Source organism: Wasmannia auropunctata, unplaced genomic scaffold (genome assembly GCF_000956235.1).
Source record: "Wasmannia auropunctata unplaced genomic scaffold, wasmannia.A_1.0 LD336069.1, whole genome shotgun sequence".
Classification (NCBI taxonomy): Eukaryota; Metazoa; Arthropoda; class Insecta; order Hymenoptera; family Formicidae; genus Wasmannia; species Wasmannia auropunctata.
In genome coordinates this window covers 1,313,158-1,335,112 of record NW_012026821.1, presented here as the reverse complement: position 1 = coordinate 1,335,112, position 21,955 = coordinate 1,313,158, and the positions used below count along the sequence as shown (strand labels likewise).

Sequence of the window (21,955 nt, the reverse complement as noted above, 5' to 3'; positions counted from 1 at the left end):
CTGATTCGTCATTTCTTCAGTGGCGAATGGATTATGTTGAAAATTGAATTATGGCGAAGGAAGGCACGGTCAAATCGAACGGGTTCCAGGAATGAAGTCAAATAAGTTTCGAAATCGTAGCACGTCCCGCGGCACTTCCACGGACGACTTAAGAAGGGGTTAACGACAGTCAACGCAGCCATTAAAACTTCCGTGCAGTGCCGGGAACTTTTCACGGCGCTGTGGGTAATTAAAAATGAAAAACCTCCGGACGGCGTCGCTCGCCGAAGGCGGCGGAATAAAACGTCGGTTTACGGCGATGCGGAAGAAGTTGCACCATTGAAAGTTAAAAGGCCAAGCAATTTCGATCGCTGATAAGAGCGCTCGTTCTAAGGTAGAAATAAATGTTTATCTTCTTACCTATGAAAAGATTATATCATTTTTAATCCATTTTTAATCCTCGTGTAATGGACATTTATTTTGCGACTTATAATATGATTGGGAAAAAGAAAAGATGCTTGAGAGAAAACAGAAAGGGACAATAACATTCATAAATCAACATAGCGTACAATAATGGACATTCTTACACAATTATCACGAAAATCCTGTCTCTCAAATTATTCCTTCCTTTATTTAAGATCTTTTTCCCTCCCGTAATAAAAATTGAAAATCGGAAAGATTAATAGAACGGCGACTTAAACTGACATCAATTGTATACGTTCACATATATGCATGTATTACAGTATATCTGTGAAAATTCTCGTAATGTAAATTCAGGCGACGATGGTGTTCCGTCCCCTTGCGTACCCAACAGCGGAATATAAGAAATCGCGCGAATTAAACGTTCTTTCGGAATTATTTTCGTGCATGGGAGGACGGCGGGGTCGGGCGGGGGTGGCTTACGAGCAATAATCTGGCTATTAGGGGGTGTAAGGGGCGGCTCTGCGTGCTGCCACGCTGAAGAGGGACCGGGGATGGCAGCAGCCTCCTGCGGGGGTCCTTACAAGCGCGTAAACTCAGTTTTACTAGCAGTTAACATTTTACGACTCAGACGGTCTGCTCGAGCCGTTTGTTGCTCTTGCTCTCGTTGCTCCCCACGTCTCTGTCTTTCTGCCGCATTTTCCTGCGCTTTCCCTTTCCCCTTTCTCTCTCTCTCTCTCCCTCGCTTGCTTACGATTGACACGTGTGCGACGCGCGGACCTGTATATGGGACACCCAGTATATAAACTCATGCCTGCTAAAACGTAACGCTCGACGTTCTCGAGGGTCGTTTGCGAATGAAGTACATTAATACGACACCCTATTGAAGGGAGCCTGCTCGCAGACTAATTGCACGACTAATTCGTGCGCCGCGAAAACGGCCAAGTGATTAAGGAAACCATGACACCTGGAAAAATAACGCGTTAACATTAACTCTAATGCCTTCGATATTACGGCGAATCGCAGATATTTCACGTAAAACCGGATCCGGATCGAGTGAGTGGAACAGACACGAACGAATAACTCGCTTCAATGAATGCGAACGGCACCGTACCAGCAGCTCAGACGACTTTAGGTATCATAAGCGGATTATAATTTCATGGGTCAAAACACCTCAGTTCTGGCCGTCGCCCGCTTTTCTAATAAACGCCGCGCTTTCTCGATCGTCTTTTAATATCCAGCTAGAATTGACCTCGTATTTTCTCCTTCACGTATCCGCTACGTATCTACCCCCGTCTGCCCCCCCTTCCCCTATCCGCCGTCACCGCGCTGTTTTCCACTACGAAAAGCGGGTAGCAGCCGACAACCCTTTGTTACCGTGCCTTATCTTAATTGCTTTCACGGGTTCCCGTTTAGATCAATACACACCGCCGGCGTTCTGCCACCGCTCTTCTCTGTTGCTTCGCTCCGCTCCACGAATCTAAATTATCCCGAGGGTTGTGTTTCGTCGCACGCGGATCCCGGCCGCCCGTATTCTCTCCTTTTCTCTCTCTCTCTTTTTCTCTCTTGCATATTTTAAGAGCACCGGTTGGTACCCCGGTGTCGTAAGACTCGCCAGGATGGCCTGAGTTATCGCACACCCGGCGTCGTTCGCGAGATTAGGACAGCTTTTCTCTACGACGTTGTCGCCATTTTAACGCGGATGTGGAAACGAGGTGTGGAAGAATGTCAGAATATCCAGGATACGCGTCACTTAGATATGCATCGGTGCGCACGCAAACGCGATAAAAGCGAGATAGCGCGAGCGTTATCAATTGTTAAAGTTAATAGTTTGCACATTAGAAGAGCGCACGAAACTAGAGAAGATATAAATTATTAATAAGATTATTTGTGCGAAGATGTGAAATAATAAATGGCTTTTCTCAATGCATTTCACCTTTACCATACGAATTATACATTTAATTTAGCTGACTCAGCGTTTCACGTAATATCAACTCTATTCCATTCCTACGTCCATTTTCCTCACCTTTTCGCCTCCTTTCTCACGCCTTCATTCCCTAATCCGTGCGCGGCAGGACGAGAAGCGGGGGAAAAAAGGGAAGGTGGCCGGAGATGGCTGCTCTTTTAATTCGAGGGTGAATCCCGGGCGTAGGGCGCGATACGTTCGCTTTCCGAGAGGGAACCGAGATAGAAAAAGAAAGAGAGAGAAAGAGAGGGGGGAGGGGGAGAGGGGGAAGAAAAGACGCCGGTGTCTATGCCCCCCTGGGATCCGATATCGACGCCCCTGCCGTAAGAATATACCGAGCTCTCCTGATTTACGAAGGAAATCGAGACGCCAGGCTCGTGTTTCGAGGCTCGTCCTCCCTTGTTCGAGACGACGTGACGCGACGCTAACTCGCGTGCCGGTTTCGAATGTCGAGATGGAAAAAAAAAAACAAATCAGCGCACGCGATAAACGCGCGTTTAAACGCGCGGCGGAAAATCCTTCATCGAAATCGAGTATATATCCCCGATATATCTTGTTCCCTCGATCGGATTTAATTCGAGCAGGCACTCAGGATAATGTTCTAAACGCGCAATCCGGTTACGTCGTCTCTCGTTTCTTCCATCGGAATTTATGATGGACTGGTTCGATCATAAAAACGATCGCGAGATGAAAAAAAAAACAGTTCTAACGATTGTAACATAAATTCCGTAGAAAGAATTGAACGAAATGAAACAATTTTAACAATTAAATCTGTGAACAATTTCGAGAAATTTACTCGTAGTCTCGTAAGAATGTAAAATTTTCTTCCCCGCTTTAGCACGCCGACGAATTACCCTTCTAGTCGCACTACTCATCGTTCCACGACATACCCCGTTGATCGCGGATTTATCGATGCGGAAGTTCCGGGTGCCGAGGCGACGAGAGCGGGACTTCTCGGTCGGGCGAATCTCGAAACTCTCTTTCTACCCGTGGAAAACAATGTTTTGCGAAGTTCGGCGCTCGTTCGCGCGTATATCTCCCGCTTTATGTTGCTCGCGGGAGAGGGAAGAGCTTCTTTTCGGCGATTTCTTTCGCGCTCCGGCAATTCCGTGCTTTCGCCGCCCAAAAAAGGATCCCGCGCGCGAACTATGGTATTTCGCCCGCAACGCTCCCGCGATGTTTTTCCAGCATCGACGTCGCCCACCCTCCCCGTTCTCTATTTCTCCATCTTACGACTTGAATTCGCTCGACCATATCTTCGCCATGTTCCGCCCGTCCAACTTTCGACCAAGCCACCCCTTTCCCTCCTATTACTTTTCCTTCTCTTTTTCCCAGCCACTTCCGCCGGAACACTCGTTCCTTTCCCGCTCACCGCGTGGCCGCCCTCCCCGCATCCCTCAACCCCGTAAATCAAAACTCGACGCGAAAACGCGGCCAAATGTACACAATGCGCGGCGCCCGACGTACCGGGTGTCCGGAACGATCGCCGGCGGCCATCGATTTCCGCCGCCTGGACGGGATAAGTGCGAAGATATGCTTCCCGAGAATGCTCGGCGCCTCGTTCCTCGACTGCCTCGCGGTATAAATCTCGACCGTTCTTGAAAATAATATGTTTAATATGAAATTGCCAACGTCTTGATTTAACGTCTAATGTTGAATGAATTATCAACGATATTACTTTTACCCCCGATCTTATGTTTCATGAAAATTCCGTCGAATCTTGAAATCAATTCGAAGGTATATATCTTACACGTTACTATTTACAATTAATGTTCGAGTCTTCTTACCTCGAAGAAAACAAAAAAGACTTGTAGCTAGGAGGCTGCAGAGAGCTCGCGAAACATTCCCCTAGCTCGCGGTGAAGAACGATTGGAGACGGTAGCGGCGGGATGGCTCACCCCGCGGTGGCCGTGGGGGTCGAATAAAATTTTACGGCCGCGAGATCGCCCAATAATTGTTACGGCTCGCTTTGATCGCGTAAAACACATCGTAAACGTCGAAAGGGACGGGCCCCCCCGGTCGACAGGAATTACTCTTAATTCCCTTATGGAGGCGAGGGGGGGCGTTATCAACTATGCCGCGTTCGCGTGCACCAACTCCCCGCGAAAAGCGCGTGTCTTTGTGAAATCTTATCCCATGGGCTAGAAAGGCGGATACACGGTCACGTTACAACCGCACACTCGATAAAGTCGCCAAAAGGAGCAACGGTTTCCCGTGTCATGTATTTTGAAGAATCATGTTAAATTAATCTGAAATTCACTGAAAGTTGAACAGCCCAGTTGGGTATTTGGATTATAAACATAATCTAAAATAATACAGTTATACATATATACTATAGGTCGAAACGTTGGTACTTGAGACAACGGATGTGATTTGAAAGAGTATATTTGAAGTACTGCTGAGAACAGCAACGTCGTTAGCAACTTCGGTTATACAGTTTCTCAAGTATTACCAAGCCATTGTTCATTTCCATTGCAGTCGGGCCGAAGAGCAACAAGTTTAATAGTCCTCGCATGCGGTTTTATCGCACAATGAATTTCTAAGCGATTGTGCACAGCGACACTGCGTTCGCGGGGTATATTGATCTTAGACTACCGATCTCGATTACGTGTTTTGCCCACAACGTGTAAAATGCAAACGGAAACGTCCATCGTGATATTACGTCGCGCTTTCGAGGCATAACGAGATTGTGACGCTTATCTTAATTCATCAAGCCGACGTCACGGCAGATCATCACGAATCTGAAACGATGACACGATACAATCTCCACGCGTATGTATAATACGTTTAGAAATAATCCGAATAAATAATTTGTAAGTTGCATTTTAAATGCTGAGGCATTTTAAAGCAAGCTCTGCGAATTGTGGTTACTGTTTATTCCATTTACTCACTTTGTATATCGCGTTCCTTCGTAGAAAGGAAGCTCGCGATATAATAACGCGATGCCGCGAGACACGATAGCCAAGGGACCGATGTCCGCCGCAGGAACGCGGATCACTTCCGGGACACCGAGTGTACAGACACCGGGCGGCGTGGTCCGTCTTACACGAAGTGCAGTCGTTACGCCGCGCGAGACGGCGCAGTCAAGAGGTCGGACTGAGAGAGAGAGAGAGAGAGAGAGAGAGAGAGAGAGAGAGAGGGAGAGAGGGAGGGAGGGAGATCTTTTAATGAAACGCGGATGTTAGAATAGCAGGAACGCTGCAAAATGGTCTAGGCGTGCTATGTACTCGGCGCGTACGGCACGCACACGGACGCACCTTGGCGCGCGGCTCTCTAGTTTATACGTGGACGAAACGTGAGTGCGGTGCCGGTACCGGGAGACAGGCGCGGTGGTATAACTATGGAAGGCATCCAGCTAGGATACATACATACATACATACACTCACACATATATATATATATATATATATATATATATATATATACTTCTATATATATATTTACGCGTACACATGTATGCATGTACATGAGTATATAATACGTATATGTATGTACGCGAAGGAGAGTGCACGGAGAGAGCGAGCGCGGTGTCTCGAGGCAAATTAAGCCCCCCTCCCCGCGGCTGCGCTTCGGCTTCGTTATTGAAGTGGCATTCCTGCTCAGGAAACCCTCGAGGACTTGTCTCGGCTTGGCGCGCACGTACAGCTCGCGGCTAACGATAACCAGACTTTTTAATAGCTTAATAACCGCGGGGAACGTTCTCGCGCGCGCGCGTCGGAAACCGCGAGAAGAACGGCTCGCGGCTACACGCGGTCCCGCACCGCCCGCGTCGGGGAATTAAATCACTCGGAACGCGCCCGGCGAGAGATAATTACCGAACGATTGCGAAAACGCCTATATACGGTCGGGGCTAAGAATAATCGTGAGTCCGACGGGTAAACCTCTCTCATGAATCTCGCTTCTAGTCTACTATCTGCGCTACGATATAAGACTATAATGCGATACAGGACGGTGGCGCTCGTGGAACGAACTCATTATTCGCGTTCGCCAAGTCGCGAGACCTCCCCTCGTTTTTGCCGTTTCGCGACTCTATAGACTCCCGGTTTGGAACTTGTGCGTATAACACAGGTGCAGAGTTCACAGGGGCTGCGCGCGGGACGAAAGACGAAAGGCGTTCGCAGCCGTGTGCTCGCCTTCTTTTTTCGTCCGAGGCAGCTCTAATGCGCCCGTATCAGCGAAACTAGTTAGCCCCGAGTCCACATTGTTGCGAGACAATGCGAGATACGAGAGGGTAGAAAAGCGGTAGATAAAAAGGTCGAAGATGGTGCTTCACCGACGAGAGACGCAGCGCGAAGGAGAAGCAGGCTAAAGGATGGGGGGAGGGAGGGTATTAATAAAGGGTTGCATGTCGACGGGGCGCGGAGGAGGGGACAGGCGCGCGAGGGATGAAGAAAGAAATTCTTATTGCCTGGCAAGTCCGGCTTTTCCGCAATATACAGCGCAGGTGTACCGAATGTGTGCTCTCCAGCCCCCTTCTGCTCCCGCGGCCTCGTCCGTGGAGGGTGGAAACACCCCTCGCACGCATGGTCAGTGCCGTATTCTGTATCCCGAAGACCACCCAACCACCCACCCTCCTCCCATCCCCGTTTCATCCCCTCAGCCGCCTCGCCTCTCGTTCGGCAAAATGAACCGGATAGCGTCGATCTTTACGAGCGCGTGAAAAAAAAGCGGACATTTTCGCGCTTTATGGTCTTTACAGCGTTCATAAAATATCGCGTTATACGATAATTATAGGTCGTTTCACGTTTCATCTCTTTCTGTAATTATTAATCCTTTAGAAACAGCAAACACACGTACGTCATTACCTTCCAACACATTTGAAAATATTTCAAGTTTCTAGGTTTCTAGCGCTCTCTAATATTGTACGCGAGGCGTGCTAAAAATATTCGCCATATAAAGGCGAATAGAGACGCTTACATTAAGTCTATTCATACCTCCCTGCGGTAGATCACAACGATCCGATCGTAATGTCGATGATAGAACATCGCCGCTGTAACGGTTTACGAGTGCGGGATATAAGAGGCACATTTCGCTCGGTAGATACTGTAAAATTCAACGGCCACGGTAATCGATTAAATAAACACGACAGGAAAACGCCTACGCGCGCCGGTCTCTCTCTCACTCTGGTATAAGCCCCGCCGACGAAACAGGTCCATAACGCCTAATGACTCTATAACCTTGTTTATACCCGTTGGTAGAAGAGCCGACCCTCGGCGACAAACTGGAAAACTGACCAGGAACGGACTCAATCCGTTTCTATTTCACGCGATAAGCCGCCCGCTGCCGTCGCTGCCGCCGCTGCTACTGCCGCCGCCACCACCGCCACTGCGCCGGGGCGTCCATGAGGGCGAGCTTATAATAAAGTCGGTATCGAAAATAACATAGGAATCCGGCGAAATTTCGAGAGGATTTCCGCGATCACCGAGGGTGGCCGATCTATTTAGCGGCTAACCGTATCCATCCCACGCGCGATAAGCGCAAATACGCGGGAATGCGAGATCGAGATAACGCTATCGATAACGATATATTTACAGCGAGAATTGGAAGAGGGTGAAGTCACGGTGGCGGAACGTCTCGCGAACGCGACGATTATTAATTTTCACGGGAATAATGCCATCACACGCGTTACATTTTATTCGGAAGGATTTACGCTCTCGCGATTTCTCGAAAAATCGGGATGTGGCATTTCGCGGAATAACGTCGCTTTCCAGAGAGAGATTCTCGCGAATGGTCGAATCGTTTTTTTTTTTGCATAGTCCACGAGGAGCGTGTGTCGAAAAATTCTGCTGAGCAGAGTATTTCCTTTCCGAGTCTTCGGCCGGCCGAAAGCCCGTTTCCATCGTATCGTCCCTCTTCCCCGGGGGTGGGCGAACACGTCGGCCACGGTGCAGAGGGGTAGCCGGTGGATAGAAGAGAGGATGGGACAGAAAGAGAGAAAGAGAAAGAGAAGAGACAGGGACGGCATGGAAGGGGTGCACCGACGGTTTCTGGGGGTGGAGGCGCAGGAGGCAACGTGGCGTATTGATCGAGTGGCTCTCGCGCGTCGAGACCAACGCCACTTTCGGGCCACCCGGTATACGCGTGCGCGAGTGCGTATGTATATGTGCGTGTATATGTATGCATGAGTCGATGCCTATGTAGCCACGGACCGACGTGCGTTGTATATACAGAGTGCTTCACGTAAAACGATCCACACTCACGTATCTTAGATATTAGAGGTGAAAAAAACGTAAAATTAATTAAATAATTAATTAAAATATCCATTTTATGGTTGAAAAAAATTCGGAGTAAGAAATTTTTAGACGAAAAAATTCTCACTTTGGACCAAGTTCGGATCGTGGAATGTAATTCACGAAATTACAAGTGTCTTTCTGATGAATCATTCATGAATTTCTATCGCTTCGCATTCGAATACGAGAGAGAGAGAGAGTTCGCCGCTTGAATGTTTACAAAACGAAAAAGATCAACTATAAAATTAATAGAAAATTCAAAACTGTAGGCGCCACATTCTGTACAGCGGTGTGCGGCATCCCGCGTATCAGCACGTGATGGACCAGACTGTACGTGCGCTCCGCGAGGAGAAACGAGAGGCAATGGTCAGAAAATAACTCGGTGCGTTTCCGCGTACGGACGCGCCTGTGTCTGTATGCGAGCGCGTCCGTAGACGCGCGTACGACTGTGGATGCTGAAAACACCATGATCTACGGCGTGTGCATCCCTGCGAATAACGCTGAGGCACTTGGCCTGGAAAATCTCCGGAGTGCATTCGCGCGGATGCACCGACGGCAGCCGCGTACCGTGTCCGCGCGCGCAAACGCATAAACGTCAATGGACGGTGCACGTTAGGAAGGGGACGTTACCGCTCTTTCTTCGTCGTCGTCGTCGTCGTCGTCGTTGTCGTTGTCGTCGTTGTCGTTGTCGCCGTTGTCGTTGTCGCCGCCGCCGCCGACGTCGCCGAGCAACTTTCGCCGCGACGTGCGTGTCGGCGGAAACGTCGTTGTCGGCGGCGTCGTCGGCGGAGCGAAAATATTGGCGATGTAATTCTGAACAGGCCCCGCTTCTCCGGGGACCTGTGGGAAGTTCTCCCTGCTGAATTTATGAGCCAGCCGGAGCCCACGAGGGACGCTAACGATATTCCGAAACTGTCGAACTATCGATATTTTCCATTTAAATGTTTTTGAACTTAAATTTCACAAATTTTAATGAATAAAATTATTATTAATATCGATTGGATATTGGATACGGTCTATCGTGAAAACATCTTTGTTTAAGCATCTCCGGATAGCGGTATGGTAACTCTAGTCGCAACGTCGAATCGGCTACTTTATAGCTAAGCAACGCATAAAACCGAAGAGCCTTTACGTGCTGCGGCCGCAGAGTGTGACTAGTGAAATTATTCTAGACGCACTTTATATCTGACGCCAAAACATTCGCGATAAAACCTAACGACGATAGTGCTTTTCCAACGCGCACTCTCACGACCGTAGGACCAATCCCATCAGAAAGATCGAGAGTCGTCAAGGAGGAAAAGGTCAAGGTTCAATTTCCGACCAGGATCCTTCGAGCGATTTAAAATTTAGGATTCCATCAGAACCCGAAAGCCCTTTGGCGAGATCTTTCCACACAGTGGCACCAGAATCCTTTCGTGTCGAACGAAATCAGAATGGGAAAAAAATCTCATCGAAAGAGATATCTCTATCAATTCTAATAATTCCACACTCATGACATCCTATTTAATTTTAATTTCGAAAATTATATAAATCTATATTCAAAATCTATATTAAAAATATTTTAACAAGATTAGATTTTGAGCTCTCTTTTAATTTCTACTATTGGATTTAACATTTCTTTTTGGGAAAAAATCATTTCGTCGATGAAATATTGAAAAAGAAAATTAGCAAAAAAATACTTGATTATATTTGTAACTATAAACACTTACTATTACCGAAATTTATCGTTTAAAGTTTATGTTTTGAAAATTGTAAAATTTTTCACGTAAAAACTCGAGAATCCTCTTTTTTAAAGGTGGACAGGACCCAGAGTCTTCTTCGTGTTTCGTTTTCATGCCGGTAGCTCCCACGGGTGCCGTAAACGCACACCTCCTGCTGGTGCATCATCATTGGAAAAACCACCCTCACCTTCTTCCCCCTCGACTCTATATACGATTCTTCGGTTTCCAAGTTAACGAAGAGGGTTGTCTCTTATACGCGAAACATCGGCCGAGCTTCAAGTTTTGGCATGGAAACTTTTCGCGATATTCCACGCTGCAACTTCGTTATCCGCATTTAACCCATAAATTGCACAGTATACAACTTCAGTAATCTCACTTTTCTAGATTAGAAAGTAGCGAGTGCTTCTTATAGAGGTATAAATTCGCATTTGAATATTCCATTAAATATAAATTTGGTGTAACGACGGTGTATATAGTGCGCTCCCTTTTTACAATAATTCTTCATTAATTTAATCTCAATATTAATGTGACAAAAAAAAGGTCTAATTCTATCAAAACAGAATGAAAAAAAAAAACGCGCTCTCATACAGACTCTAATGGAGCCATAGACATCAGACATAGCCCATAGAGGAGCCGGAGAGGGCAATCCGTCCCTGAGGAAGGGTGGACGGTCGCCACTGTCGGCTCAGCTTCATCCCCACCGAACCTTCGTCGAGGGGGAGGGCAAGGCGCTCAATATCAAATCGTGGAAAAACCGTCCGTGGAAATATCGAGGATGGAGCTGAAGACGCATTATTGTGACTCGGTCGACCATAGCTCGTCTTTTTTTTCAGCTTTAATCTCGATAGATTTTTATCTTTTATTTTCCCCGGTGCTTGACGTACTTTTCCTCGAATATCGCGCTTCAGAAAGCGTGGAAAAACGATGCATTTTTGTTAATTAAATATTACCAATGATAAAGAGTGCGTGGAAAAAAAACAAAAAAGATTAAATTCCGGCGGCGTTGGAAAAACCATTATCGGAATTGCGAAGAGCATTATTTTAATTTATTTGGAAATTATTTTACAAGAAGAAATGACTCTTTTTACACGCTATACCGCTAGCGTCGTACATGACACGGTGTCATTATTCGGAAATCTTATTAGCGCAATTAGAAGACCGCCGGCGAAACGCGCATCTGGACCCCCCGGTATCGACACACGTACACCTGCATACCGTACACCGGGGCTGGTAACGCTGCATACATAGAGACAAGGCAACCACCCTCCCCCGCGCTTTGCGGCTGCCAAGACATTTTTCTCGCAGCGCCGTTGTGCATGCATAATGCATGCACATGCAAGGGAAGGAGAGCTGGCTGGCTCTGCTGCCGCAGACTCCTTACGCGGCGAGAATTCGAAATCCTTCGCCGTGACAATTTTTCTCACCGCCTCCTCCCCCCCCCCGCCCTCCCTCACCACCTCCGTGAAGATGATGGTCGCCCGGACCGTTCCGGTAACCTCCTCGCGTAAAAATGTCGGAATCAACAAGATGGTACCATGCGGTTACGTTTTCTCGTGCATACCAGATACGCAGAGAGTTTCCGAGATTTTTCGTTGGTCCCTTCCTCCGGCTTTATCCAGAGAGTCCGACGGTGCTCATAAAAAATACACGAAACGAGTGATCGTGAATGATAAATGTCTCGATAGGATACCAGGGCACGTTTAGAATCGATGCTTTAAACGCGATGTCGGGAAATGCGCGGTTGCGATAATTTAACGCGAGAAAACGCATATATATACAAGGACCCGGCGATCTCCCGCGTTACATTTTATCTTCGAATTTCTCATGAATTGAGAAAAAAAATGTCTATAAAGTATCGGTATGCGCCTACAAATGTTGTCGACGAGACTAAATGCTGTACGCTATTCGTAACTGTCTCTTCGCAATGCGAATAGCAACAAAAGATCGCCAGCGGTGCAGCGAGGTGTCGGCGGGTTCTTCGCTCTCCCCGTATCAACCGTCATATTCGAGAGCGGCATGGCCGGCGCTTCTGCGGCAGACACACGGGACCTGTTGCTGTCGAGTTTACGGTGTTTTTACGAGCGACGTTACAGCCACCCCTGAGTACGGGGGTTGAACACACCCTAGCCGTAGAAACGATATCCCTCTCTTCATTGCCGACACCTATGTGAGCACCATCGTGGGGAAAGAGAAAAAGAGAACGACAGACAGTGCACGCGAGTGAGATCGGGAGAGTGCAAAGGAGAAAACGACCGTCTCTCTTTCTCAAATGACGTGTCGAATAATGACTTTAATCATCGCCGAACAGTTAAATCCACACGACCGCGCGACTTTCAGCTAACACCGCGCGATCGTCATTCCACGCAAATGGAATTAGAGAAAGAATTTCTGTAATTGTATCGAGTGATAGAAAGCAGAGAGAGATTTCGAATAATTATATAGTATTTGTCGTAAGAAAATTTCTAAAGACCACTAGAGATCTTTATTCGACGTTTCAGGCTAATACTTTTTACTCGATATCATAACTCTCATCTTATCCCGAATAACGCCAATGGAGCTCGCCGATTGTAACTGAGCGAAGACGAGTGGACGAACGGCATCTTTCCGGCATTTCTCGTGGAGCGAATTCCACGGGGATTCGCAAACGGCGGAACGAAAAGAACAAAGTTCGCGAGATTCCGCGGCGGATAGCCAGACGCGCGCGGATGCGACGCGAGGAAGGACGGTATAAAGAGAACCGCGGCGTTTCCGCGCTGACTTCCGGCGAGACGACGCGGCGCGTATACGGGGCGGCAGAGGATGGGTCGACGGTAAAACAAGCGGTAAGTTTTGCGAGAGTTGCGAAAGTTCCTCCTCCCGACCGTCGTAGCCGGGACGAAAGTTTCCAACTACGCGGAGTTTTGTCTCGCGCAATTAGAAGTTCCCTGTATTATTCATAGCTGACGTCGCTCTCTACCTCGTTCCCCCCCGTCGCTTTTCTGTTCCTCTCGCGCGTACCCTCTTTCTCCCTCTTTCTCGTCCATCCACGTCGGTGGCTTGTACCGCCGCGCGCCGCTTCTTCGTAACGCGCAAAACTCAAAGACCACCGCGGCGCGAGAGAGGCGCAAGTCGCGTACGGTTCATGAATTTTAATGAAATCTCGAGCCCGAGATGGAAGCTCCTTCACGTTTCCTCTCTCGCCCTGCCCCCCACCGGTGCTCCCCCACGCTCCTTCCTCTCTCGCTCTTTTATCCGCCAGCACCTCTCGCCCGCCGCGTTATATGCGTCCGCGGCTACATCTCGAACGCCGCGAGAGCATCTCCTTCGCTGCTCTATGCACCGCCCCGTAAATGGTGTGCACATCGCACCATCGCAAAAACGAGAAGTGGACTCCCGGGGGCCGCAGACAGCGCGGTATCGCGATATATTCCAGCTACGTGATACTCGAATTCAAATTGGTATCGCGAGGAATAATAATACAGGCGGTTATCGCCGAAGCAGAAATTAAAATTGCTCTCGTAAAAAAAAAAATGCTAACGAACTCTACCGGGGTGTCGCGGGATTGACGTAAAGATAGCGCGACGGTGGTCGATGAGGCGGGAACAACGCCGGTACCGGCCTCTAATTTGATTCGCGATAAAATTATGCCCGATATATTCCTTCGATGACGGACGGAAGGGGGAGGGGGAGTAGGGGGCGACTCGCATTGAGGATGAGCTGTCACTCTCCTGTCATCTGGTACTCAGACGGAATTGGAATGGAGTTAGATCAACGATAACGCTCGCATTTGCGCGCGACAGAGTAAGTGGCGTCCGCGTACGTACACACGTACCCGCATACACGCGCGCATAATCGCAGGCTTCTTTCCGACGAGGACTGACAGTGGCGATTGTGAGGTCGTCGCATGTCTGGAGTCGCCTGCATATATATGAAAACGAGACAGTATGATACTTATTTCGCGGCGAGGAGCAGCGCGAGGTTATTGTTATCCCCTCCCTCTCCTCTTCGAGGGGTGGCACGCCATTCACTTGTCACTTCGGGTCTCTACTCGAGGAAGAATATAAGAGGGAAAACCGGAGAACGCGCCAGAGGAAGGTGGAACTTTGAACGGTAAAGCTGTGAGCTATATCTCGTCAGGTAACTGACATTGTATTTTACAATGTATTAATAATTAATTTTCTTGCAGCAAAGGTCTTATAATTAACTAATTTAATTATGAATTAAATTAAGTAAACCGAACAGATTAAATATAAATAGTAGTATTATACTATAAATGCAACACGAGCTTTTGTTTGTATCGCGCGAAAGAAATTAAATCGCGAATTAGCCGACGGAGTATCCTCTCGTGGAGTACAATTTGGGGCACGGCAGAAGTGAGCTAATCATACCTTTTGGATTTATTTTTGACGGGGGCAACGAGATGAGCGAAACGAAGAATAAGTTTCTTAGGAGACGACGAAGATGATGGGTGAGGAGCAGGAGGAGTGATTGGAAGCCGGATAGCGGAACGCCGTTAGCTGGAAGGAGGCAGAGTGAGTTTTAGGTCCCAGCGGGGACGAAAAGGGCCTAACGATCCCAAGCTACGAGCGTCTCCTCGCCCCATGCAATCTCCATAGAATTACCATACGATTAAGAGGACGCCGGCCCAGGGCGCGCGTATAGGAGCCGCTGAGAGTAGCCCTCGAGAGTCTTCCAATTAGCCTCTCGAAAGATCACTCTTCCTCTCTCGTCCACACCAAGACGTGAATGCACCGAGATCATCTAAGATCGCCGACCTAGCCGAACTGGCATACCGATAAATCGAATCAGATAGAAACGTAAAGTGTATCATGTACATCTGTAATAGTTCACGTATAAGAAATAGAAATTATCTCAACTAATTCTCGATTTTAAAAGTGCAATTGTCCAATATACACTCCGAGTATGAGATGTAATTTAATTTATTTATATTAATATTTATATTTATATTTAAAAAAAATTATTATTAATTATTCCGAAATGAGACATTTCAGAAATCCTTGTAGAAAGTCTTTTGGACTCGCACTAATATTTTGTATGTTGAAAAGCTATAATTAGTCAAAGTGAATATATATCCGGAACTTGTAAAAGAACTCTGTGTTACTAAATATTACTTTTTCTTGTTATACCTACGTTTGCGAGCAATTTGTGGAACAGCACCTTGTTCGTAATCCGAATTTTGCGATCTCGAGAATGTATATTCTAAAATATCATGCATGCGTGCGACACGCGTGAGCGCGTATTCGAGAGGAGAGTTTATAGTGCATCGCGACAACACGAGTCCCTTTCCTTCTCTTTCCCTTTTTCCTCTCCTTCCCTCGCTCGGTTTACGAGCTTATTTTACTGGATTTTTATGATATAACGTACCCGCACCTAGCTCGAGCTCGAAGTTTATAGGTTTGCGAGATTTTATCGTGGTGTAACGTATGGTTTGTTAAATCGACCTCCTGCGCTCGTAGATACACACACATACTCACTCACACACACGCGCGGCTGGCGTGTCACACGCACGACAAATTCCGCAAAGCGTCCCTCTACACCGTCGCTAGATGTTCGACTCGACGAGCCAAGTGGATCTGTTTATTTGGCGAAAAGTAAGTAAGTCGAGTAATCGACCGTTTTTACACTCGGTAATATAACGCATCTTAATGAAATGCTCGCTATCAGCCTCAAATTAAAGCACCGAATAATAAGAGCGTAGCCCCGCCGCGAGAGCAATGACCATAACGACGACTTCCGGTCAGCAACTTCGTGCAATTAAAGAGACTTAAATGCAATTCTGTTAACGGTACGCGCAGCAACTGTCGTGTACAACTTGACAGCACAATAGCTTTTCAGCTTCTCTCTCGTTCTCTTTCTTCCCTTCGTTTTCACGGATTCCTCCTTTTGTTTCCTTGTATCGATGCCACGGTCGATACGTAAGAAGTTCCCGCGCTTAAAAATGCTAGTCTACGTGACGCATCCATTTTCTAAACTAGACGAACATCGGCCGTGACTCGCTAAGCATGAGCAATTGACAGTGTGAATGAAGAGAGGAAAAGAAATAGTTGAAAGAAAAAAAATAATAACCGTGACGACACTTTAGGCACTCGGGCCGATAAAGCAGCCCGAAATAACAGCAGCTCGCAACAGCAACTCTCGTGCGAACAATGTGTGCTTACGTTATCTGTAAAGCGAGCATTACGGTAATTCCGCTACTTGATAATACGACCATGTCTTTATCAGCGTCTGTGGGCACACAATGCATAATAACTCGCGCCGTATTGCGGCCGTCTTTTGCCCGTCACGGCGAGCCGCTTCGCGCGCCGTAATTAGCGAATACGTGACGCGTAATCGGCGAAGTTAATTAAAGCGACTCATGAGAATCAACAAGACTCGCGTTTCGCGGCGCGAGGACTGCGGGAACGAATGCGTACTCGTTAAGAAACGTTTCCCTACGCTAACGAAAGGGAGGCCGCGATTTACTCGCGAGCGTGCGAGTTTTTGCAATAAATCAGTGCGCGCGCATTATGGCGGCGACTTACTCGAATCGGACAAATCTCGTTAGTCGACTCCGTGAAGTTCGAGTCTTGAGAGGATGAGACGAAGAGAGAGAGAGAGAGAGAGAGAGAGAGAGAGAGAGGGGGAGGGAGAAAGCGAGAAGGCAACAGAGAGAGAGAGAAAGAGAGAGATAGATGGAAAGAGGGGACCGAGGGGCTCCGGTTCACCTTGGGATGCTGGAACCCCATCTGCATGCGAGTATCACGGATGAAGAAGAGACAGAGATGGAAACACAAAGAGAGAGAAAGAGAAGGAAAGAGAGAAGAGAGCACGAAGGCGCGGATACAAGAAGAAAAGGAAAGCGAAGCTAGGGGAACGACATTCCAGCTGGAGCCGGAATGAGCGGCGTCAACCTCTCGAAAACCGAAGCCACGTTTCGTACATTGTAACAATAACAGAACGCGATGCGCACGATCAAACTGCCCCGAACGAGCCACTTCTTTACGTTCCCAGCGAGACTCAATTTCTCGGCAACGCGAAACGCAGAGGCATCATATTATTATATTAAATCTAATAAAATTTCTTTTGAATTAACCATAAGATCCTATCGATTTTCGAGATCGTCGACATGAATTCTTCGCAATTCTTCTCAACGGAGGGGAAATGTATCGCGAGAGCATTTTTAATTAGTTCACGAACGAAGATCGAACGCGCGAGCGTGCTCACCCGGCGTGTTGTAGACAGTTCGATGTCGTGCTCGCGTAATAAATGGAAGCAAACGGAGCCATTAATTACGGGAGATAAAGGACGGGGGTGAATCCAGCGTGAAACGCGCTTCGCGAAATCAAGGTCGGCCGGTTGCAGCGAAACGCAATGCGCTCCGAGAACTCACGTGGGCTCAGCTCCGTTTCGCCTTTCGGATTAATATTAACATATCATGCAACGCGGCGCGAAAGGTCATGCCTCTGAATAAAATCTTCGCAACGTACATCCGTTGTATTCGTGTAGCTGGGTAAAATGTTCCTTCGAATCGATTATTTCTACTGACGCTAAAAAAAAAAAAAGATTCCCCTAATGAAGAGTGTGCTATATTAAAAAAATATCGAGCAACGGTTACGTGGCAACAACAATGAGAGACATTGTGCAGAGACGGACGTGTATTGCGCGCGTTATATAGGTGCGCGATAGGAAATGGAGCTACCCGTTGGCCGACGGCCAAATCGAGTATGGATTTTTAATTGTTTGCGCGAGCTGCCATTGTTTCAACAAAAAAAAAAAAAAATTGCAGAGGATCGAGGATGCGCGCCGCGGTGGCGATGTCCTAAATTTAAATAAATCCTCGGCGAATCGAGCAGACGGGCTAATCCACGCGCAGGACACCCTATGTAAACTGATTGCGCCCGCACGAAACGCACGTGCGTCATATACGCAATGACGGGCCGTAAGTAAAGTCAGCCAATCGGATTGCGCACCACGCGCGAAATCAATATCGGCCGATCCGTGATTAATGGCAGCGACGCGGATTATTATTCGGCCGAATTATCTGTTTTGGTCGCGGATTAATTTTGTTTTATCGGGCGTCCGAGCGCGCCGAAAAGTTCATCGTCCGGCGATCCGAGCGCGCCTGATAATTACCCCGCGTTGACTATTTATCGCGCAACCATGCAGCTCGGATTTTTATAAGTTCTCTTTCACGCGGCTCGCTTCGACACCCTCGAGATTTTTTCGGTGCACCACACGGAGGATTATGCCAGCTGCTCTATGCGGGCTGAAGAGAACTGTCCGAACACGGGAGAGGATGAAAAAAAGGGGATTGGGGGCCAACGGTTGAAAGGCGAGTAGAGAAATCCCGCGGATTTTCGGGCCGGCCTGTCTCCCCGTTTCCTTTCGGTATTCGGGATCTACGCGCGCCCCACGGGAAATCGTCCTGAGCGGTGTGTTCGCCCGAAACAGGTCTTTGAAGATCAGCGCGTTACAGAAGGAAAGCGCCTCCTCCAATTTGACCGTGACAAATCGTAGTCAGAGGCTGGCTGCCTCTTAGAAGCCCGATCGATCGTTACACGATCGTGATATTCGAGGAAGTGGGACGGTCCATTAACGCGAATCGAACGAGTTGCCTTGGTTGCGTGTCTCGTAATTGCATCATACAATTAGCGCTAAGTGCGATCGCCCGATTCTCTGCTTGCGATCGCATCGAGCGAGATTTTCGGAGTAACACAAAATTAAGCCCATCCGATCTATTGCAAGCATATTAAATTACGACACGTCGAAAAAAAAAGCGAAAAAGTCATGTGATTTACATCATACGTCGAGATAAATTATTTTTTTTATTTCTAGCAAAAATAAATTCTGCGTTGATCAAGGTTTACAGCTATCTGTGAATTCATGAATAAAAAGAAATCTCCGCGTATTTAATAAATCTATTCTATCGAATATGAAATGTGACATGCAGAAATTAATTTCTACGAATAAGGCAAGAAAGAAGATTTGTATAATTTTTTATTTTCGATATTATAATTTAATGCGATTGCAAAGAGATTTGGGAACCCGAGAAGCGGATGTTATAATGTTCGCATGCATATTTAGGCTTTCATGTAGCTTTCATATAGGCAGAGAATTCGAGCCACTTGGCGAAGTTTCGCATGTAATTCGGATTTATTTGCTGAAAGGCTGACAAGGATGAAGGTGGATGTTGGTGGCAAAATAAAAATTTGCAACGTTATAATAGCGCCGATTGGTCGTCGGCGGCAAACAAAGGGATAAGGCCCGAGCTACGAAGGAGAAACGGTCCCACCTTGTACGGGGTCGTGATCCGGAGTTATCTGAGCGGGGCACGCGAGAGAACGAACGCGCGAGAGCCGATTATATTAAATGGCTGGTAAAACGGTCTGCTTAACATAGCGTTTATCTGCTCCTCTTGGTTTAGTACTTTTTCACTGCCTCGTCAGCCATCGCCCATAAACTCGACTACGACTATCTCGCGTCTCTTTTTCCACTCATAAATGCGAGAAGGAGAAAGCTCTCGGTACATTTTTCCGCGCGCGCACGCGTGTGGCACTGCACGCAGCCGGGCCGGAACTCATAAAAGATACAGGACCGTTAAAACGGTTCATCGTCTCGAGTGCTCATCATACTTTGACGCTTTTTTTGTTTACGATAAACTCGAACCAAAACTTTCTCCTCTTTTGTTCTTTGCTCTCCTCTCGCCGTCCCTTTTTCAGGTCGAAAAATGAAGTGCTCTTCAACGAGATCCACATCGACTTTACCCATTTTACTTATTTCAATATCTTAAACTTTAATAAACTCTAGAATTATTTTTAATAAAATAATATTTTACAGAATTTTGTAAAATATATAACAAAATCTCATCTTATATATATAATATTAAATAAACATATTCACTGCAATATCTTTGTCTATAAAATATTCAAATATATCAATAAGAAAATTACATTAAAAATTATAAAGAAAATTCTGAGAATATCTTGGCAGCAAATAAAATATGCATACACATTATATACTCATCTCTTCAAATAATAATACACATTGCATTAGTGAAATTTAAAAAGTTTTGTGTAGGGTATTACGATTTGCTAACAAAATATCGCGAGATCCCGCAGATTTCCCTTTGCTATACAAAACTGAAGTGGAAAGGTTAATATCTCCGTAAGTTCAAGGTAAAGCACAATTTAAAATCCCAGTATAACTGAATAACGACAAACGAGGATACAATGACGGCGAGGCAATAAAGGCAATGAAAAAGCAGAGGGTTACAAAAATATAATACACATGGTTTTCAGAGATACGTTAACAAAACCATACGATTGCGTTCCGCATTCAAATTTCTTTGGGAAAAAAGAAAAAAACAATCAATAGCTATCTCGTTCTCCCTCGATCGCGAAAAAGATATCTTCTTTCGTCGCGGGTGCACCCAACGCCCATTCCGAAATATCATAACGTTACGGAAACGTGGGACGTCGTTGACGTCACAGCCCGAGCTGCGCCAACGACACCCTCGTGTCTGCTACTTGTGGGTGTTTGTGTGCTTGTATTTGTATGAATGCGTGTACGCACAAGCACACAACGTATACAAACACGCGCGCACACACACATCGCTGGAGAAGCGATGGGAAAGAGGGTAGCTTAGCATGAGGGGCGTGGTGTGGTCCTTCCACCCCCAACGGGCAGCGAATACTTTTGACGTAGCCACCGACCCCCCACCGATCTTTCTCGCTCACCCCCATGCGATCTCACCCTTGTTCTCTCTCTATCTTTCTCTCTCTCTCACACACGTTCCTTCCTCGATCGCGTCCCCCAGAAATAATTGCACGTTTCGCGGTCTCTTGATCCGCGCGTAAAAGTAATCCAAACATGGCATAAAAATTATGTTTACGAGTTTCGAATGGATCTCGCAGGGGTCGTGCGACCGAAGGGTAGCCGAAGGGAGCGTGAACGCGGGTCGCGCTGTCGTCGCAGATAGGGATCTCTCTCGCGATCTTTTCGATTTCGGTCTACTGCGTTTACGAGCTCGCGACAGAACGGCTCGAAAATGTCGTTATTCATACGGAGATGTTGTACGCTTGTTCTCGCGTAACAGAGATTAAATTCGGAGCCGGCACTCTCGGCAAAGCTCGATTTCCATTGTTGATACACCTTTGAAATACAACCTTTATCGACCATTATCGCGTTTCTTTCGCAACGACCCGAAGGTCGTGTAAGAATCCTCTCTGTGTTGTATAGGTAAAATATCGATAGCGAGCTCGTCAGGACTATACCTACCGATTCCGATCGATTCCGAGGTAAAAACGCAATTTAAAAATCAATTCCAAACACAAGCCGATGGGCGCCCGAAAGTCAGCGCTTTAAATAAGACCTATGATTTATGACGCACAATAACTCGCGCGCGCACAGGGGAATGGAATGAAACTTCGCTCGCGCGCAAATATAATCAATGACGTTGCAAAAATAATAATACATTCTCACAACGATTCGATTTCCGCGTCGCGTGAAATCTATACGTATATAAATACGCGGCACTGCCACCCTGAGAAAGAGAAAAAAATATACATGGTGTCTGTATGTAATTTACAGTCTCTGTGGAAAGATGCGTCGCGAACGAGATTTTGTCACATCCGAAATTAACTCATTTAAAAATTCCATTC

The 21,955-nt window shown here is 47.0% G+C and overlaps 1 protein-coding gene across 3 annotated transcripts in view; it reads right to left on the bottom strand.

Annotated features, from left to right (window-relative positions):
- The window catches only part of LOC105450056 (homeobox protein extradenticle), a 47,097-nt gene that overhangs the window by 21,049 nt on the left and 4,093 nt on the right, over window positions 1-21,955 (bottom strand). The window lies entirely within an intron of this gene.